We start from the raw sequence: 21,697 nt of genomic DNA on the forward strand, positions 1-21,697 counted from the left end.
CGTCAGAACTGTGTTTTTTTTAATTAAATAATAAATATTAAATTAAATAATACATAAAAGATTAAACTGTTGAGAGGTACGTTTTCTAATACATAAAATAGTTTAAATGCCGGCCTCCGAATGCGTGGTAGCGTCTCGGCCTTTCATCCGGAGGTCCCGGGTTTGAATCCCGGTCAGGCATAGAATTTGCACACACTAAAAATCATTCATCTCATCATCTTAAACAATACCTAACGGTGGTCCCGGAAGTTAAACAAAAAAAAAACTAGTTTAAATCACTAACTGAAATTGTAAACGACCCCTCCTTACATTTTAATTTTCAAATATGTTTTCAATCCGATATTTCTATTCGCATGTGTTCCGACGAAGCACAAATCTACGAAAGCGCTTAACAAAGAAAAAACTAAGTAGCAAATAAGTGGTAATTTCATATTTTTTTATAAATAATGTATAAGGTGTTTGGAATAAAAACAGAAACTGTTAATTTTTTTTCTACTGCTAAGCAATATTTAAATAAAATAAAAGTAATAAAAAAATATTTTTTTTTTTTTAAACCGAATTTATTGTACAGAGATGTGTACAATTAGTTGATATAGTACAATTCACTTTGATACAATAGAAAAAAGATTCAGTAACTACTTTAACGATGAAAGTAAATAATTTGATGAACAATCTTATTTTGTAAAGATATTTAATATGAAACTTTATTTAACCCATTCTTTCTATTCTGTTATGGTTCCGGAATCACCGCACGGTATTACTTCTGAAAATGAATGAGGGTGATATGTATGAATGTAAATGAAGTGTAGTCTTGTACAGTCTCAGGTTGACCATTCCTGAGAAGTATAGTTAATTGACATCCAACTACTTAAACTTTATTTAACCCCTAAACACATTTGAAATTTATTTTTACAAAACCACCTCCCCATTAAAAATGTGATGTAAAAGAGATTATTTTCATTGGCTAGATATTTTACATAAAAAAGTTTCAGAGAGTAATTAATTCTGCTATACTTATTAAAATGTTGTTTGAATCTCTGTTTAAACACATAAACGCGCGCGCGCACACTTACAATAACTATATTCAAGATATTTAGGCACCTAATAGGCACACAATTTACTCTTGGCACCGATCTTTGTTGAGACATCTTGTTCTTCTCTTGAACCCGCTAGATTTTTTCTCGTAAGGTTTCATTAAATATCGGGTTAATGTACCACCTTTACCTGCTAGCTGATCTTAGAATTAATGTGCAGCTGCAAAGGTAACTCCCGACTTGCTGGCTATAATTTGGAATGATATCGACTTCAAGTGGGATAAATGTCGCATTAAAAAGGAAAGCCATATCGAATCAAAGTGAATGTTGAGTAAAAAACCTAATTTGTTTTTCTATGAAATGAGATCTAAACCGAATCTGTAAGTTATCTCAATAAATTTTTATACTTTTCAGTTGTGAAGTCCTTTTTGAATCGTCCGGTATTTGTAAAGATCTTTATTACTTTTGAATTTGTATTCGTTTTCACCTACTTTTTTTGGTCGTAGGACTTTTCTCTAAATTTTTCCTTCTTTTTTTCTACTGCGTTTATTTTACCTGATTTCAAATTTAAGATGCATTGTGATGCGTACAGGCCTTCAGGTTTGATTACAGTATTGTAATGCCTGATTTATGGATTTTATAAATTTTCTGTTTATTTATTGAGAAAATATTTTATTTTTGGCAGCAGAGAAAATAACTGTTTTCACTGTCGCCATCCTAGATCTAAATAATATTTAAAAGGAAAAAATGTAGCCATAAAATTAAATCCCTTCATAATTAAAGTTTAATATACTGCATAATTATCAACACCATTTTGCGTTTATAAAATAAGGTAAAAACGTTTAATTGATTTTCCGTAACTCAACTGATTAACCCACCAGGTTGGTCTAGTGGTGAAAGCGTCTTCGCAAATCAGCTGATTTCGAAGTCGAGAGTTCAAATCCTAGTAAAGGCTTTTTTCTTAAAAAGATTTTTACTAAGTATTTTTTTGTAAATTCTTAGTAAAGACTTTTATAAGAATTTGAAACTAGATCATGGATACCGGTGTTCTTTGGTGGTTGGGTTTCAATTAACCAAACATCTCAGAAATGGTCGTCGACCTGAAACGGTACAAGACTACACTTCACTTACACTCATACATATCATCCTCTGAAGTAATACTTGATTGTGATTCCCGGAGGCTAAGCAGGATAAAAACTCTGATTATTACTATCCATCCGGAAAACGATGAATAATGTTAAGCTAATAAAGACAATATAAAATACAAATGATCAAGTTACAAGGTTGAAAGCAAGACGTAACCTTGTAAAAACAAAATTATACAAAGAAATTAATCTAAGATACGTAGAAAAATTATAAGATAACGAACAAATTATAAAGTGAAATTAATGGTAAAAAGTTGCCATCTTACCGATATGTAATTTAACCTATCCTAGCTCCTTTATTTTATACTGTTGGTTAATATAGTACAACAGTTACAACCTTTTTATTTTAGAAAACCTCACCAGGATAAGTATAAAAATTACCTTTAAAAATAACACGTACGACAAATTATTAATTTTTTAGTTCTAGATATAACAAAAAGTTTTTTCTAAAATTAATCTAAAAACCGTAACTCAAATAATGAGGAGGTATACACGCACACACATACCAGTTTGAACTTACACTTCAAGTTTCAAACTTTCAACACAATCAAACAATTCTAAGGCTGCACATCGTTCTGTAGAATTGCACAAACTGTTTCGGCAGGGACTAACTCATTTGAACTTTATTAATATATTCAGCAATGAAGAAACTAGGATAGAAAATGAATGAAGGAGCGGGAGTAAGTAAAAGATGGAAATGGTGTGAGATAGGGTTCTAGTACGTAAAGTGAACCAAATTTCAAGGAGGCTTCAAATAGACGTAATAGAAACTACGCACTAACCTTACGTGTTACTTTACTTCACTTTCACCACAGATATCGAGCAACTTTTCATCGATTCAAATCGAACATTTTCATCAAACTGAACTCTTGAGAGAAAAGCAGACTTAATTACTGTACACTTCAGTAAGTAAAAGTACCGAGAAACATTATTATCAAAATACATAAGACTGTATTAGTACATTTAAGTTACACTTAATTAAAACTTGGATAACTTTTTTACTATCCAATATAGTATAAAATAAGTTATTCAAAACAAAATTTAAACAAATAAAATTCAAAATACTATCAAACATAGCGCTTCTTTACTTATTATAATTTAATTCTAATAAAAAAATAAATCAAAGATAATCATAGTAACGAGAAAATTACAGTATGAAAATGTTAAATAAAAACTGGTCAAACCCGAACTAAATAAAATAAAAGCTGGCAAAAATATTGCTAAAAATGAATGATATTTGGATAAGACTCTACCCGCCAGTATTAAAGTAAAAGATATAATTCTGATCTTACTATGATTTAAAAATAAATGTATTACTTATTTATTCTGTGATCAAAAGATAATTAAAAACTTATATTCAAGATAGATTGGTTAAACCTGTAAAAGATTACAAAGATAAGTAATATAAATTTTTTAATGCATTTTTTAAATGGATTTTGCTATAAAAAATAATCAAAGATAATATTATGGGTTTATAAATAAAATACATTTTAAAGAAAAAATACCGTTTACTACTGCGATGTAAACTATTTTTCGACTTTCAAATAACTTTCTGAATTTTTAAGAAAAAAAAATATTAGAGAAAGAATGGGTTAATAGGCTGAAATAAAAAAAAAAAAAAACATTGAAAACTTTATAAATATCAAATTTTTATAAGTAATTTTATGAAAAAGTAATATTTTCAAAGAAGTTTTAAATGAGTCTATTTTTCTGATGATTTACAAAAATACACATGAATTTCAAACGCTTCAGACCAATTTAACATCATCCCGTCCGGCAGTCAGCTACAGTAAACAATTAGATGCGGAACATGAAAGATACTGTATTGCTATTAGAGTTGACAGTGTCAAGAAATAATTGTAACTTCAGATTAACGAATGGATTTTTCATGAACTGCTGGGCAGTTATACAACAATCCTCACTTTCTAGCGTATATAAATTATGTCGGCTTCAGGACCAAAACTAAATTAGCACGCAGCAGTGCCGTTATTACGAGTGAGATGTGACGAAAAAAACTAATTATTGAGATAATTTAACGATTCAGGACACGAGTTTATTTTTTTTATGATTAATTCTATTCCTACAGCCGGGAAAGACGTTTTGCTATTTTATTTCTTTTTTTTGTTGAAACTATTAAAGTGATGGGTTTTCTATACAAATGTTAATTTGCTGTTTGTTTCTATATGGTCCGTTTAAAAATTCTTTAAGTATTTTCTCTTTTACTCGCCTTCATGTAGTGCTCCAAACATTATTTGTGATTTCAAGCTTTGCTGAAACTTATATAAGCTTCTTTAGGAGATCAGTATAGCAGTTTGTTTTATCTGGATTTTTATAATACGTTAATAACAGAATCTGAGTTAAAAGTAAACAAAATACAAAGATAAGTTATTTTTTTTGAACAATTTTTTATGAATTTTAATTACATAAAATTAAAATAAAACTATACTCTCTGCAATGTACCTCTCATAAAAAACGTGTAATTTAACATGCACAGTTATCGAATTGTTTTAATAATAATAATAAAACTAGTTATAGCTTTTAAAAAAATAATACTAGTAACTACGATATATAAAACATCCGACATTTTCAAAAATATAATACAATATTTTTTTCTAATGCAAAATATCACACTAAATTTTATTATTGAAGTTTCTGAAAATTAAATCTACATAAAATCAAAGACACACAATCATATAATTTTCTACTTCCTTATACGAAGTAAAAGAAATGTGTCGCGAAAAATTTCGGATTTCAACGGAAATATCCATTTTGACCATCCCTGAATCCATTTTTACTAGTTTCAGCGCGATGTCCGTACGTACACGGATATATCTCGCATAACTCAAAAACGATTAGCCGTAGGAAGTTGAAATTTTGGATTTAGGTGCACATCTACTTGTGCACCTCTCTTTTGGTTGGAATCGAAATTAAAATTAAAATTTTAATTATGAAATATTCGGATCTTAAAGGGAAGGCCACCGGTTCGAATCAAGACTTCACCTAATTTTATTTGTTTTGTTGGTTTTTGTTTTTATTTATTTTTTTGGAAATAAATAAATTTTGGATTTATGAATGTTGTAAAATCTAGCAGTGCAGCTCCATTTTTTACTGAAATCGACTGAACAAAAAGTATCCAAAAAAGCCCAAAATTCAAAATATTTAAATTTTGGACTTTTTGTTTAATATGGTAGGAGGCCCTCATTGAGAGCTTTTCAACGATATATCATAAGTGGCACTTATTTTCGTTGGGTCCACAGTTGTTAGAGCCAGATGTAATTTTAATTAATGAAATATTTGGATGTTATAACGGGAAGGCATATCGGTTCAATTCAGACTTCATCTCCTTTTTTTAATTTTAATTTTTTTTAATTTAAATATATTGATTTGTTAATAATTATTAACTTCTGATTGTAAAAATTTTTACGATAAATAATAATTCATAATAACAATAAACAAAATTATGAAAACATATCAGAAGTTAGTAATGAAATAAAATTTTACGTACTTTTCATTTAAAAATAATGTGTGTATGTAATTTAATAGGCGTACAAGGATGTCTTGAGGAGTCCACATATGATTTTTTACCTATGATTTTAGTATTTTTTGGTTTCTAGAAGGCGTAAGTTGGGAAATATAGGGGTGAGAAAGTAAAAATAATTCAATGAAAAAATTTCAAAATTATTTAAAATTGTTTAAAAAAAAAAAACAATTTTATGGGTCTTTTACAACAAAAAAATATCTTAATAACTAATATTTACGAGTTCCACATTCAACAGCAACTATTCGTAAATTAGGTGTTACGGATAAACTCGCAACAATAATATTTTCTTTTACTACCTACAAGGAATTATCCTTCAATTAGGAGGATTTCAAAAAATAACATTCTATTTACATAAAAACCTAAGAAATTTATATTACTATAAAACAACTGGCCCCGGGATTCGGTTCTCAATAAATATATTATCTCATGATATTTTCATAGTTCATCCAATCATCATAAAAATTGATTTTAATTAAATAAGTGCCAAAGAGTTAAACTACAGTATTTTAGAAAACAAATTTATATATAAATGCTAATGTGTTATTAATTACGTTATAGAAAAGTTTACAAATTTCAGGTTTAACAAATTTCGTTATAGTTAGAAATACTTTCTTCAGCATTTGCATACAGGCTATAGAACTTAACAAACGTGTCTACAATTTTGATAACAATATTACAGTTACAGGAAATTAATAATTAAATTGCTATAAAAGGGGTTAGTCACTGAATAGCTTGTTAATGAAGAGTATCACAATTTAATTATACTAAATTTATAAAACTTGTAAATGCAGTAGCTACTGGAGTGTGTACAGTGTCCGCGCGTTCATGTGTAAGAGCAAGAGAATTTATAGTGTTCATAAATTATCATAATTAATAGAAATCTATACATTATAAAAAAATATGTATTTAATTATTTAATATTTCCCAATTCAGACAAAAGAAAAATTAAAGTTCGTGCTTCATACATATTGTGTTATACAAATGAGTTTAACAAACAGAAACAACGTATAAAAAAATAAATAAAAAAAAATGTGGAATAATAAAATAGGGGGAAAAAAATGTAAAAGAAGAAAGTATTGAAAAGAAATGAAATCAATCTATCATAAGGCATGAGTTATAAGTATATAGAAAACGAAAAATATTTTGAATTATAACATTCGATTTCGACCTCAACGACAAGACTTTTGTTTTCCGTCTAAAAGATATGTTAGTTCATTTTTCCCTGGAGCAACTTTCCTAGCAAACAAATCAAGCAGCACCGCCACACACCAGAATCCGAACAAATGAGATATAAAAGTTTACCCCTAACCCCGGTAAGCACAGACTCCCTCTGTTTTGTTTTCATTCTACACTGTAGTCCACTAACATAACCACAAAATGTGAAATATATCCACGTTTGCTTTCTTATCTTGTTTCAATTCAAGCTTCTTCTCTGCTACATTCTTTTTTAACTCTAAAAAAAATAAAAAATAAATATATTCCTGTTATTTTGTTTATCAAGCTGTTTGTCAAATCAAAGATAACTTCTTTTTTATTATTATTAAAAATAATTGAAACAAATCACAAAAAATTAAAACTGGGGGACCTATCGGCTGAATCTTTTTGACATTTGCATAAAATTTATATTTAAGCTTCCCAGTTTAAAGAAAAGATTATTTTTACTCTTATTTTAGTTATTTACGAGTTCTTTTTTCTAATCAACAGAAAAGTAATTAACTGTTTTGTAAAACCTATAACAAGTAGGATATTTAAAGAAAGAACCCCCTACGTATAAACTATATAACACCAGTAGGCGATCTTTACTAAATTAAGTGAACACATCTGCCGAAAATGTAAATAAATTATTTTAGTAATAATAACAATAATGATAAAAGCAATAGTGAAGTAGAAAACAATACAACGGTTAGCAGGATTTTCCAGACTTCAGCGGAAATGGCTATGCTTCAAAAACATTAAATTATTTTTTTAAAGCTATTTAATATTTATTTTTTATTCTAATGGGCAAATACCTATTAAAATTCAAAAGACGAGAAAATAAACTTTGAAACTATTCATAACATGTAGATATTTTTAATGCTATAAAATCAATATTCAAAGCATGACTTAATTTAATTTATGACGATGGCCGGCCTCTTTTTCTTTTTTTTTTGTACTAACTGTACATTATATTTTTTTTAAGGCAGTTTCAGTGATTTAATTTAAAATCATTGGTTTTAAATAATTAATTTTATTAATATATTAAAAATTATTTGTAATGAATTACTGTAACTTGGAAATTTAAATCTATTTTCATCAACAATGTATTTATAAAACTGAATTCTAGAGATGTAAGAAAAATATGTTGCAAGGTATCAAATACCTGATGTTTTTTTTTTTTTTTTTTTTTTTTTTTCACTCTACTCCCCCGGGCCGGTCCGACTGGTTGGTATTGCGCCACCCAGGGGAGTGTCTGGTAAACTCTAACGAGCCTCTCCGCCTACCGGCTGAACGTCCGGCATGGCAGGTCGGCTCGCCGGTGTCAGCTCTTTTGAGTGATTTTCTGTTTGCCCATTTGGAAACCACGACATACCCACGACTACCCGTGGCACCGGGTCTTTTCTTACACTTCTTCTTCATCGGAACCTATCTAAACCCTTGGAGTCCTCAGTGGATTATTGAGAACGACACACCTCAGCGTGCCGTCTCTCACCACTGAGGCTGTCCACCCTACCCTATTCTACACTAGTAACCTAGTCGCCTTTCATCTATATCCTTCTCTGTTAATACTGCTACTATAAATTCCGTAACCTTCTTCCAGTTTATTTCGCTCCTCAACATGTGCTCTAGGACCTCTGCTGGGCTCATACCTATTATGCCACAGTTCCTCCTTTTAATTGCCCACCTCTCGCAGCAGAAAAATGTGTGTTCTGCATTGTCAATTCTCTCACAGTACATACATTCTGGACCTGGCCTTCTTCCAACACGATGGAGGTACTCATTGAAATTTCCATGACCTGTAAAAAACTGCGTGATATGATAATTTAACTCACCATGTTCCCTGTCTAACCATAGTGTAAGATCTGGAATCAGCTCCTTCGTGCGTCTGGCTGGTCCATCCTCCTGCCATCTATTTTGCCATCTATGTCTAAGTTTATCTTTTGCTTCATTTGCTTCGAGGCCTTGCGCCCTCTCGATTCTATTTAGGGCCATTAAGTCTATTGGTGGCACCCCAGACAACACGCACAACGCCTCATAGGAGACCGTCCTGTAAGCTGAAACAACCCCCAGCAACAGCCTCCTATGAGTACTAACCAGTCTCTTCAAATTTCTTTTAACCCTGACTGAGTGCCACCGCACTGGTAGTACCAGTGCGGTGTTATATGCAGTAGCATATAACACCTGATGTTTGCGCAATCAAAATGAATAACTTTTTTGTACTAAGCAAATGTTTGCTTCATGAAGCAAACAATCATGAAGATCGCTTATCTCCGTTTCGTTACATTCTAGTTAAATTAAAACTGATTAATTTAAAATTAAATTAGATTTTAACAAAAAAGAAATTCTATTATCATATATAAATTTATTTATAATTAACAAAAAAATATTTCAATTGAGATACACATCAAATAGGTATAGATGAGTAATAATCTTAAATTGTATAATATATAAAAACGAATTTTTACTTTTTTCATGAACGCCACATTAATTGAATATTCTTTAACAGAAATTGGTATAAAAATTTCTTATATAGTTCACACCAAACTATAGTTTTTTTGTTTTTTTTTTTAAACTTTAGGTTAATCACGAACATTCAATTTGGTGTACAAAACGTATGAAATTAATGATAAAGGAGAACCAATATTTTGATAAATACGCTATTTCTAGAACGTATATCGGTGTTTACATAATAATTTTTTTAATTTTAAACAATCGTTGGTAGGATTTTCAGTAATTTAATATAAATACAATATTATGGCACGTTTTTGAGCAGAAAACATTTATTTCTTTTAGAAAAACAGCTCTACAGAGATAGATCTACCCAATATTTCAGAAAACATTCAAAAAAGCATAATAAACATTCAAAAGGATACTCCTATTTTTTTTTACGTTTTAAATTATTTTTTTCTTTATTGTAATTCTTAAAGTAAAGTAATTTGAGGCTAATATTTTATTAATCATTGAATACGGTTACTCAAAAAAATCTAAACATAACCAAAAAGAAAAAGTCATTTCTTCATTAAATATAAGAAAATATAGACTTCGCAGGAATTTTCAAACATTCTTGTGAAATACACTTCCGATAATGAGATCTCCAATAACTAAAATTAATTAAACATTCCAAATTAATTTTTATTGTTGTATGGAAATCCAAAACAGAGCATAAAGAAGAAAGGTAGTGAAAATCAATGACCCTCGAAATATAAAAAAAATCCGAAAAGAAATTATATGATCAACAAATTTATATTTTTTATATAAAAAAAGAGTATCCACTTAGCAAAAATTTTGAGTATTGACTATCCAAGCGCTTTCGGATTATTCCTCCATCATCAGGGATTACTGATTAATTCTGAATTCAATAGTTGTGCATATAATTTTTTATAAATGGGAATTAAAATGAAAATAAGATTAAAATTATGTTAATAACAGATGATTGTCAACAGTTAAAATAAGTCAACGTTAAAAAAAAAGTCTTGTCAGTAAGATGTTTACAGCTGTTATAATAATATTATTACGAACACAATAATTTTAAATCTTATTTTCATTTTAATTCCCATTTATAAAAATGTATATGCACAACTATAAAATTCGTAATTAATCAGTAATCCCTGAAGATGGGGGAATAATAGGACAGCGCTTGGATAGTCAATACTCTCAATTGTTGATATGTAGATACTCTTTTTTATATTTATATAAATTGTATAATACCAACGGTGCCATACGCTAAGAAAATTGAACTAAAATTAAAATTTATATTTTCATACTAACAAACAAAAAAAAAATTATAATATTACAGAAAATAAAAAGAATTTCAATCGCTCAAAAATACAATCGATGATAAGTTTCAAACCTAATAATTAATACACGATCGACTAAAAAGCAGACAGCATTCAAGAACAGTTAAAATTGATTTTATATGGTTTCAATAAACTCGATTATTATTATTAATATTATTAAGGAAATTAATCATTACGAGTTATAATTAGGTGAAATAATAAAATTATCGTTATTTGAAAAAAGAAAGAACAGTAACAGAACCTACAGTTCAGGAAAAGACTACAGAGGTAACTTTCTTTTGATTTGATATAAAAACGAAAAATAGGTTTTTCTAAGAAAAGCGGTATTTATATTTTAGTAGGAAGTGACCACAACAGACAGACAAAATGATAAGAGAAATTCTTCTCACCTCATTCTATTCTTTTGTTACTTGTATATCTGGTTTGTCACGCTCGGTCCCCAAACTGCAATTTGAGGAGAAACTTTTCCGCGCGAAGAAGCAGCTGGGGGTGTGATTGCCGGATATTGGGGATGATTTCAACACCCCCCCCCCCAATCCAACCATACACAATCCAGATGTCGTCTTCTATACCTCATCCTCACACCACTACGTTTTGATTTCCAAGTTTCTCCACTTGTTTTGATAGAGGAACAATTTTGCCGCCAACAACAGCAACGCTTAACAATGCTTTTAAGATGAGAAAAGTATTTTTCTAGCCGTTTCTTTTTAAATGTTCCAACGATTTCAACGATGAGATATTATTTTTTCATTAGTTCTTAAATATTTACAAAAAAGCTTTCATCTTTTAAACAATAATTTACTACTTCTTCAGTGATGTTTTAATAATTTACAGCCCATTAAAGAAATAAACGTAAAAATTATTTAAGAATTGTCATTAGAAAATAAAAATAGCTATTCAAATATTTTTCATTTAAATTGTGTAATTAATTATTAATATATAAATTTATTTTTAATTCTGAGATTTAGGTGAAATAAACAGGGGAACAACAATGTTCATATAATTATTCCTCTATAAGATTAACGCGACAAGAGGAACATTCGGCCTTGAAGATCGCTCACATGTAACTCCAGAAAATTGGAAAAATGGGCATTGAAACAAAAAAATTAAAAAGAATTAAACAAATTTATAATTTAAGTTTTTCATCCGGTTTACAAGTCATCCGGTGTTAAGTCAGGAATACATTTTTTTTAAAGCATCTAGTATGTGGAATTAAATCTAAGCGGATTTGTATGTCCGAAATAATATTTCTATTACGGATAAAGAATGACTTATTTTCACTTTCAAATTAAGAATTGAACCTCAGATATATTTAAATACTAAGAAAAATTGATTATAATAAAAACGAGCACCGAACACGTAATAGAATTCCAGTAAATGAACATTTTCATATCTGTATTTTTAATATTGTCTTAAAATTACTGTTTCTGTTTATCCGACTACGATGTAGGCCCCCCCTCTCATAAAGAGCATTAACTGTTTGTTAGAAACTTGAAATTTGGTAGACACACTTGATGAAAGGTAGGTCATCATTGCAAGGCGGATAAAGAACGAAGAAATAATTTTATTAAACAGTGGTCTATTATGTTTATCAACATAATAAATTTTTTTAAATTGAGATTTTTCCTCTTGTTTCAGACGGTTCAGAATATACTAATTAAATTAATTCATACATTCCGAAGAGCTCAAGATTTCTAGTGCATATTTAAAACAAATTAATTTAATGTACTAATTTTAATACATTTATTTTTACTCCCGAGAACTTGTTAAAAGATTAAAAAGAGAATTTTATAAAGATCACAATTTGGAAAATTAAGTAATAATTAAAATTAAATGAAAAAAGTTACTTATTCTTAGTAAAACGTTAACTGTTGGAAATAAAAACAGAAGCAAAGTGTAAAAGAAGCGTAACAACTACAACCAGATCCCCACTTTAACCTTTAAAATAATTATCATCTGCAGTAAAAAATTTTTGCATTTTAAAAGGCTCAGCTTTACCTATTAGATAACTGAGCCTTTAGGTTTATCGTTTATCATTTATCCACTAGATAAGAAAACATTCCCCAGTCAGTTTACACCCCTTAGTAGATAACACCAATGGTTATACACGTGACATTTTCATCATTGAGAACCTAGCATAATCGCATTTATAACGATATATCCTCTAAATCGGAAAGAAAGTAAAATTATAGATATGAAAAAGAAGTGAATGATGAGAAACGAGAATTTATGCGCAGGGGAAACTTAGAGAAGAAAATCTGTAGAAAATTTTACTTTTGATCAGCAGAGCATATACAGTAACAAACATTTTCAGGAATTAAACAGCCACCTGATGGCAGGTTTAACTTTCTTTCTTAAAGGATTAACGAACCCACTGCATGTGTATCAGGAGGTGGAAGAATAAATTAAAAATATAAATATCTTACGTATAAATGCAAAAGTTTGTCTGTCTGGTTGTTTCCAATAGTATCACGCGAAAACTAAACGACCGATTGCTTTCAGATTTTCAGGATAATTTTGTGTTATCCCAGGGAACATTTTAAGTCATAGATTAAGCCCCCTTGGGGGTTAAGTTGTGAATTAAAGATATTCAATAAAGAAAGAAAAATTAATTCTTTTACTCCATTATATTTCTGTTACCATGGCAACAAAAATATAATGAAGTAAAATGGCTAATTTATATTTCTTTAATAAATATATATAAAATATTTAATATTCACACTCCTACAGTTACTATTATTCTCTTATGTAATTTATTTTTCTTCAAGTATTTGTAAAGTCTGAATATTTCTTTCTTCGGGAATTTCCTCTACTCCTTTTTTTTGTACATAACGTCCCCTTTCATTTTTCTTTTTCTTCCTTCCATGTCATTTTTTCAATCTTATTCACTGTACCCTCTAAGAAGTAATCTAATCTAGGACGTTAATCAAGTGCCGTTAAGCGTAGCCGTGTTTCACGAGAACAAGATACCCAAGAGGAAAGAGATCAACGCCTGGAGGTTGACAACTATATAAATGCGAAGGTTTCTCAGCCATGAAGATAACGAACACGTCGGTGGTCAAGGAAGCCCCGCCTTATATTACCTGATTATATTATATATTTATATATATATATATATATATATATACACACACACACACATACACTTGCATGAGTATATATACAAAACTGTCAAGTACAACAAAAGAAGAATTATTAACTTCTATTGATTTGATTTATTCTATTTAATTTCTTTCTAATTATTAAAGATGATTGTAAAGTCAAAACGTATATTTAGTTTAAATGTTTATTTTTGTTTTGTAACGTTTCTTCAACTACTTCTCAGTGATATTTCTTTTTTTTATTTTTTCTGCTATTTTATTTAAATTACTGTTAAAAGCATAGCTCATTTTATATAACTCAAGTTTACCTCACTTTTTTATTTTTTTTGCAATTAATGTATTAAAGACATCCTTAATTTATCCGACAAGGATAAAATAAATCTAACCTATTTTTTTTTTTTAAATTTCGTTTAATTTTATTTCTATATGTACAAAGTAACAGATAAAATTGATTTCAAACAGTGATTGATTATATAACTTCTAACGAAAATAAAAAAAAAATTGAAAAAGCGTCAACAGAGAAATGTTAACATTCTAAATTGCAGCATAATAACAAACCACGCTTTTAACTTGCCCCGCTCAATTTTTTTCGACCTTAAATTGAGTGTAACTCAAGATGACTTAACCGATCTTCATCAAATTTTTCACATACACAACTAAATATCAGCGCCTGGAGGTTGAACGAGTATATAAATGCAAACGTTTCTCACATCCATGAAGATAATGAACGCGTTGGGGGTTCAGCGGGCCCCTGGCTAAAAACGTTTTCGCATTATCATCGCCCGGAACAAACATAATACAATATTTAAAAAAAACAAAAACAAATTACAATAATAGTAGTAATAGTCGAATAGGCACAGCCTTAAGAAACTAGATATTCTTCGATAACATCATTCTATTGTTTCCTAGAATATTTCGGATGTTAGCTCCTAATTTAAATTTATGAAGCAATGCCGCATAACTCACGCAGTTCACAAGGATGTGATATATCGTTAGTTGGCAATCGCAGCGAACACAAATGGTTGCATCGGTCTGATTCATTAGGTGACCATGAGTAAGTTTAGCGTGCCCTATGCGCAAACGGCAAATAATAACCTCCTCTCGACAGTTGGAAGCATAGTATATATATATATATATACACAAAACCGCCAAACGTAACAAAAAAAGTCAGTTTGTTAATATCTTTATTGATTTAATTTTTTCATATTATTAATAATGATGATATATATATCCCCGCTGGACCACCGCAGTGTTCTTACTCTCATGATTGTGAAAATAACAATAAAATGTGATAATTAATAATTAAAGTATTCAGGCTTTATAAAAACCTGAAAAAAAATTACAAAAGACATACTAGTAACTAAGGTAACTGAAGTACATGGACCTTTAACGAGGAAAACTTCCCAACTTATTTCTGTTGCCATGGTGACAGACATATAACAATGAAGTAAAAAGAGTAATATTTTTTAATGAGTACCTTCAATTACAACTTTACCCCAAAGAGTGCTAGTGCCTCGATCTACCTATCGATCTATCTTAAAACCTTCCCTGAGATGACACGAATATATATTGCGAATTTGAAAGCAATCGGTAAGTTGGTTTTCACAGACAAACTTTCAGCTTTATATATATTGTAAAATATTTCGTTCATGAAGTTTATATAATTACTATTACTTACTGATTTTACAATTGGAAGAATTAATGTAATAAAGAAGCAGAATACAGAAATCACTTCCCAACAATAAATAAAAAACTATGAGATTCTTTATTAATATAATCTATAATTTAATTTAGTTTGAAAAAATAGAACAATTATCAATTTATTAAAGATTTTCTTCCTACAAAAAAAAAAAATACACATAAGCAAGAGGGTTGCAATTTATGTACCTAAATAATATCCAGCATCCAACATGATATTAATATTAAAAATACCATAGTAATGAATTTTTAAAATGTAGCCTTATGGCTAATGCATAAACACATAATAACATGCTTTTCATTTTGTAAATAATTATTTTATAAAACAGATTATTAATCAAGTACTCGTATGCTAAACGACAGTAAATAACAATCAAATTTACGATTATAAAATGTATGCAGTATAAATAATAAATTTCTTTGCAAAACACATGGTACAAAAGAAATTTATTTATAAATTGAAGGCTACATTTGAATTAAAATAGTCACAAGTAACCAGTCCCAACCTGATTAAAAATAACTTTTCAAGATTTTTTTGAAAATATTTACGAAAAATAAATAGAAATTAATTCAAAAACCCAAAAAAAGTTTAAGAAACTTATTGAAAAATGTTTTCGAAATATTTTACGGCCCGTTCAGATGTTTATACGAACGGTTTAATTATGATTTAGAGTCTCAGGTAAAATACAAATAATTTTTTATCCTTAAAGGAAAAAAATTTAAAGACTAATCACTAAACAATCAATAAAAAAAAAAAGGCAAAGAAATACAATGTTCACATTTAAAAATAAAATAAAATTTTAATTGTATTCTGCTTTTTCGTTGTAGTTGCCTGGAAGGACAGGAGTAATCAGGAGTACATAGAAATATAAGAATTATAAAAAATCATGATCTACTAACATTAGTCCTTTAATTATTGCAAAATATATTACAAGTGAATGCATTAATTAACAATTACAACTAATTTCCTGAGCAAACTTTCTCTGTTTCACCTGAACAAAACCTAATTAGAACCGTTTGAGAATCAAGCAGTCAGTCGCCAGTTCATTCCAAACACATATCGGACAATGTACAACCCTGCGTTTTTTTTGTTGTTTTTTTTTAACTTCGTTTTTACTTGAATTATAATTGCATTACTGATGAGCAGTATCCTAATATTTCTGAACTCTGCAGTCTGCCGGCAAATATTGACTAAGACAAATCTAATAAAACTGATTCATTTAAATGAATATGCAAAAGCAAAATAAGAAAAAAAGAATTTAAATGCCAGTAACCTTTGGTAATCTAGTTTTAATTCGTAAGCCTGTAATTTTCTTTAAGACTAAACAAAAAAAAAGTTGATACATCGAAAATTTTCTACTTAACATGTAATATAAATATGCATGGAAGCGCGCGAGTTTGTAAAGAAACTCTGTAATAGCTAATATTTACGTTAGCTATGAGGATTAAAATTTCAATAAAAATTTATCTACAATATGGATTAAGACTGCAGTGAGAATATTTCATATTTATTTACTTCTACTGGAGTTGAAGATAAATAAATACATACAATACCTTGTTTCCTAATGAAAGGATGCATCTTTATACATAGCTGTAATGCATTAAGTTACAACTCTAAAAATTTGTTTTTCTGAACGTAAACATGTTAATTTTACAGCACGTCTCTGTTAAAGGGGGAGGGTGGTTTGTACACCTGAATATCAACTAAATTTCAATGGACTTTGTGCACCGACATAAGCAGTTTATTCAGATAAACGAAGACGATTTTATTTCTCACTTTCTCTAGTATGTGTGGCATGGAATGCTTTTTAAGAGCCGAAAGATCTGTCTATAATCGCCTAAAAGGATCAATATTGTAAGGAAAAAAGATGTCCCAAGAGGAAAGTTGACTACCATTAAGGACAGTAAGTTACATACGGTAGAAATGGTAGAAGTCTGCGGTGAAATTCTTCCCCTTCGACGTTATACATAGAATATACAATATTGAATATTATATTTGTAAACATTATATTATACATTCTGTTTTATTAAATAACAAGACTGAATATTAACAGGTATACATAAATTTACGTATGCCTTTCGTAAATGTAAAATAAAAGATATTAATTTTATACTTTGTATATTCGACCAAATACAGAAATAAATTATAAGTATACCAAACGTATATCTTTTTAAAGTTAAAATAGATTTACTTAGTAAATAATAAAATTTATTAAAAAATTTAAAAACAAATTTTAGGTTATACAATTTAAAATTATCAGTTTCAAAAGATATAACTGATAAATATAAAACAAATTAAATCTTTATCCAATAAAATACACAGAAAAATTCACATGAATTCACGATGAGAACTGACTGCCAACAGGTCCACGTTTATGGCGTTGTAATTCAGCAAACAGAGTGTGAGGTATCTCGATCTACACTTCGACCGTGAGTAACGTGGAAAGTTCATTTAAGTCAGAAGAGATGGCAACTTGAGATAAAGTTCAAGAGAGATAAAACTTATCTAATAAGCTGCTGGTATACTCAATAATTCTAAAACCGATCTGGACCTATGGGATCCAACTTTGGGGCACTGCGAGCAAGTCTAATGTTGAAATCTTATAGCGGTTTCAAATAAACTAGCGAGATGTATAGCAGAGACACCTTAGTTTGCAAAAAAAAAAACCAGTAAAATACATGAATATTTAGGTTTACGATACGTCCGGAGGAAATACAACATTCAGTTCATAGTACGAACTGCGACTTAACACAACCACATGAATCACTTAGCCGTGAACCTCCTACATAACGGTAATGACGTTAGAAGATTAAAACGGCTACACGTTCTGAACCTAAATGTCTATACTGTATTAAGTATAACTTCAGCTGTGAGTGCTGTGCATTATCTCTGATTTTTATTTTCAAATTTATTGTGTTGTATTCTTTTGTTTTTATTTTTATTCTTATTGTTTCATCGTTTTTCTACCTAAAACGATGAAACACTAACTTATGACTTCTTTTGTTTTGCTTTCTCTTGTTCTACTGTTAGGTATTAAATGTTGTCATAATTACTTCGTGTGTGTGCTGCTTGTCACAAAAGTTCTTTGTAATACTAGTATGTAATTTTTTAGAAGTTTCGCTGGGAACTCCTTGTCACGCGATTGCGAATGTGATCCTATTTATTCAAGGTTTATACAAATGCAACATATTGTAAATAAACTTTGAAATTAAAAAATATATAAATAAATCGATGGCGGAGTGGCAGCGTCTCGGCTTTTCATCCGGAGGTCCTGGGTTCGAATCCCGGTCAGGCATGGCATTTTTCATACGCTACAAAATTCCATTTCCGTATTCTTTCTCACAAGCTTCATACTTATGTGGTAATATCAAGCCTGAAGAAAAAATAATAATAATGGAATATCTTCTCTTCTTCTTTCGGTACCTATCCCATTGGGATTTTTAGGTTAAGATCACGATTCCGACTTACGATTTCCGATTTGCTACCTTCTAGCAAATTTCTGTAGTGGATCAATGTTAAAAATCAATCGCAATATTGCACTATTAATAAATAAATATAACTGAACAAACAACTAATTTAGGCTATATACCAAGGTGCATAAAAGTAATTACCCAGATCCGATTCCACAGGCCAAGTTCGGATTATTAACCACTGAAAAATCTCCGACAAAAATCGTTTTGATCACTTTTTATTTTCTCTTATTTTCAGTGTTTTATTCCGGAACCTGTAGAAAATCTACAAGGATAAATATCCATCTTAGTTTAATTATTTTGTCAATTGTATTTAACAGAATTGTTTTGTTCTGTGTCTCATGATGTTATAATTTAAAACATTTCGATTAATAATCAATATAAAATAAATATCCTACAGACGGAATTTTATTGTAAATTTTAAAGGATAGTTTTATGCATTGTAATTATGAAGGAATGTCTGGTTGTTACTCATTTTTTTCAGTGATAAAAATGTTTTCTAGAAAGGAAAACTGCGCTGCAAAATCTATTTTTAAAGATACGCACAAATAATAATAATAATACAGCCAAGTATTGGGTTTATTTTTTAATAAAAAGAAGCTTTTGATACGTTGAGACAAGTTATACTATTGTACACAAAAATTACTCGTACTTAAAATAGGAGAGAATAACAGAATAGGCAAGTGAAATAATAATGTTTCTGAAGATGTAACTGACAGTTACATCTTCAGAAACATTTATTTTTTGCCTTTTTTATTCTTGAATGTAATTTTAATAACATTATTGGAATATACTATAATCTACATAACGTTTTAAATCAATTTGGTTAAAAATGTTATTCACCCTTTACTTCCCCTTTACTTGTACACTACTACATCTTGTATAACAATCACGATTTAAGTATTTTAGAATGTTACATTTATAAAGTAATATAATTTAACCTAGAAATTTGGATAAAACACTTTTTTGTAACCATAAAGGTAAGAAAAAATATTTTTCGTGTAAAATACATTCAAAAGAAATAAATATATTTTGTGCACACGGACAATGTTTTATCTTATAATTCATAATACAAGAAAACAAAAAAAAAGTTATATTAAATGAAAATTTTATACAACAAAGTATAATTAAAATGACACGTATTACATAAACATAATATAAATACAATATTTTATATGCTGACGTCGAAAGAGAAAGAGTATATATATATATATATATATATATATATATATATACGTTCTGAAAACTAAACAGAATGTCCTGTACATAACAAATGCTAGCGCCGGTTGAAGTATAACTGAGTAGCATATAAATTAGTAGGGGCTCCTCTCTCGGCACGTGCGTCACTGAAGCGATGTGTTCACTATATTCAGGTCCTCTTTCCCCCCTATACTAACCCCTTATTCAAAAATGAAAAAGGTTTTCTGTAAGCTAGAATTGTATTATTCATCTTTTGGACAAACATTTTTGGATTTTAATAAAATCACCAAGCAAAAATAAGCAGTAAATTATAAAATCATACGGGTTTTATAAGATGAGTCGACGTGTTAGATGGAAAATAAAAACTACAGTAACAAGATCGGAATATCGGATCTGAGTAACGGATTTCTACCAATTAATAAGAAAGGAGTAGAAAATATAATAATGGGAGGAATCCAGAAAGCGACTAAAAGGAATCCTTTTACTAAAGGTAACACGTCCGTTTAACAATTGTCTTTTGTAATACTGCCCGCTGACACACCTAAACAGATGTTCCGTGAGAAGAGTTACCAGACCAAGGTAGGGAATGCATGGGAACAAAAGGGGTCGGTCGATCGTTCTGAAGCTCAACTGGGGTTTGGTTCGGCAGATAAAGAATATAGGAATATAAATACTCCGGGGAACACCAATTAAAAATCAGTCCGGCGAGACGTTATGATGTCAGTCTGCGAGATCTGAGTCTGCGATGTCAGTCTGGAGAGTATTCTGGGAGGAGGTCAGGGAAGAAGCGAATTTATAGTGAATTAATTTCTCGATGCGACAAGAAACAAACAAGAGAACAAATGGTTCGGTGAGTTACTGTGATACTAAAGTGAAAGAGATAATGTACTAAATTTCATTCAAAAATTGTTAGGGTAGTTTTATTTGTGAACGACAAAGGTATTTGCAGCGAAAGAAATTTATACTTATCTTATCTATTGTACTATTGTTGTTAATACAAGTCTAGTGGTTAAAAATGTTTAGACTGGCGGTCATGCTAATGTCTTTTGTCAATAGGACTGAATTCTGATTTTCTATATTATTTATCTACCTGTGAATAAATCCTGGCAATTACCTTAAATTCTCTTTTGTATGCAATCCTTTTTTTTTATTATTGACATTTACTGTTTTGGTTATGATTACCACGATCGTTATTTGTTTATTTATTGTTGTCATTATTCTAATTATTACTGCGAGTTGTTTGTCATTGTCGCTTATTATTATTATTACTATTGTCATTATTGACTTGTCAGTTTTACTCATGATCTTTAACTAATAAAGTTTTATTATATAAACGTTTTCAATTGTTAATTTCTCAATATCCTGATCGAGCTGCGAACACGCGACACTATTCTAATATTACAAAAAAACGTTTTGTAAAATTAAAAGCAATACATGAATCGATTCTAACATCGTATTTCACACAGTAACTGTTTTTCGTAGTTAAATCGATAGGTCGAGATTTCAGGTAATA

This window comes from Lycorma delicatula, chromosome 2, assembly GCF_047948215.1.
Source record: "Lycorma delicatula isolate Av1 chromosome 2, ASM4794821v1, whole genome shotgun sequence".
Classification (NCBI taxonomy): Eukaryota; Metazoa; Arthropoda; class Insecta; order Hemiptera; family Fulgoridae; genus Lycorma; species Lycorma delicatula.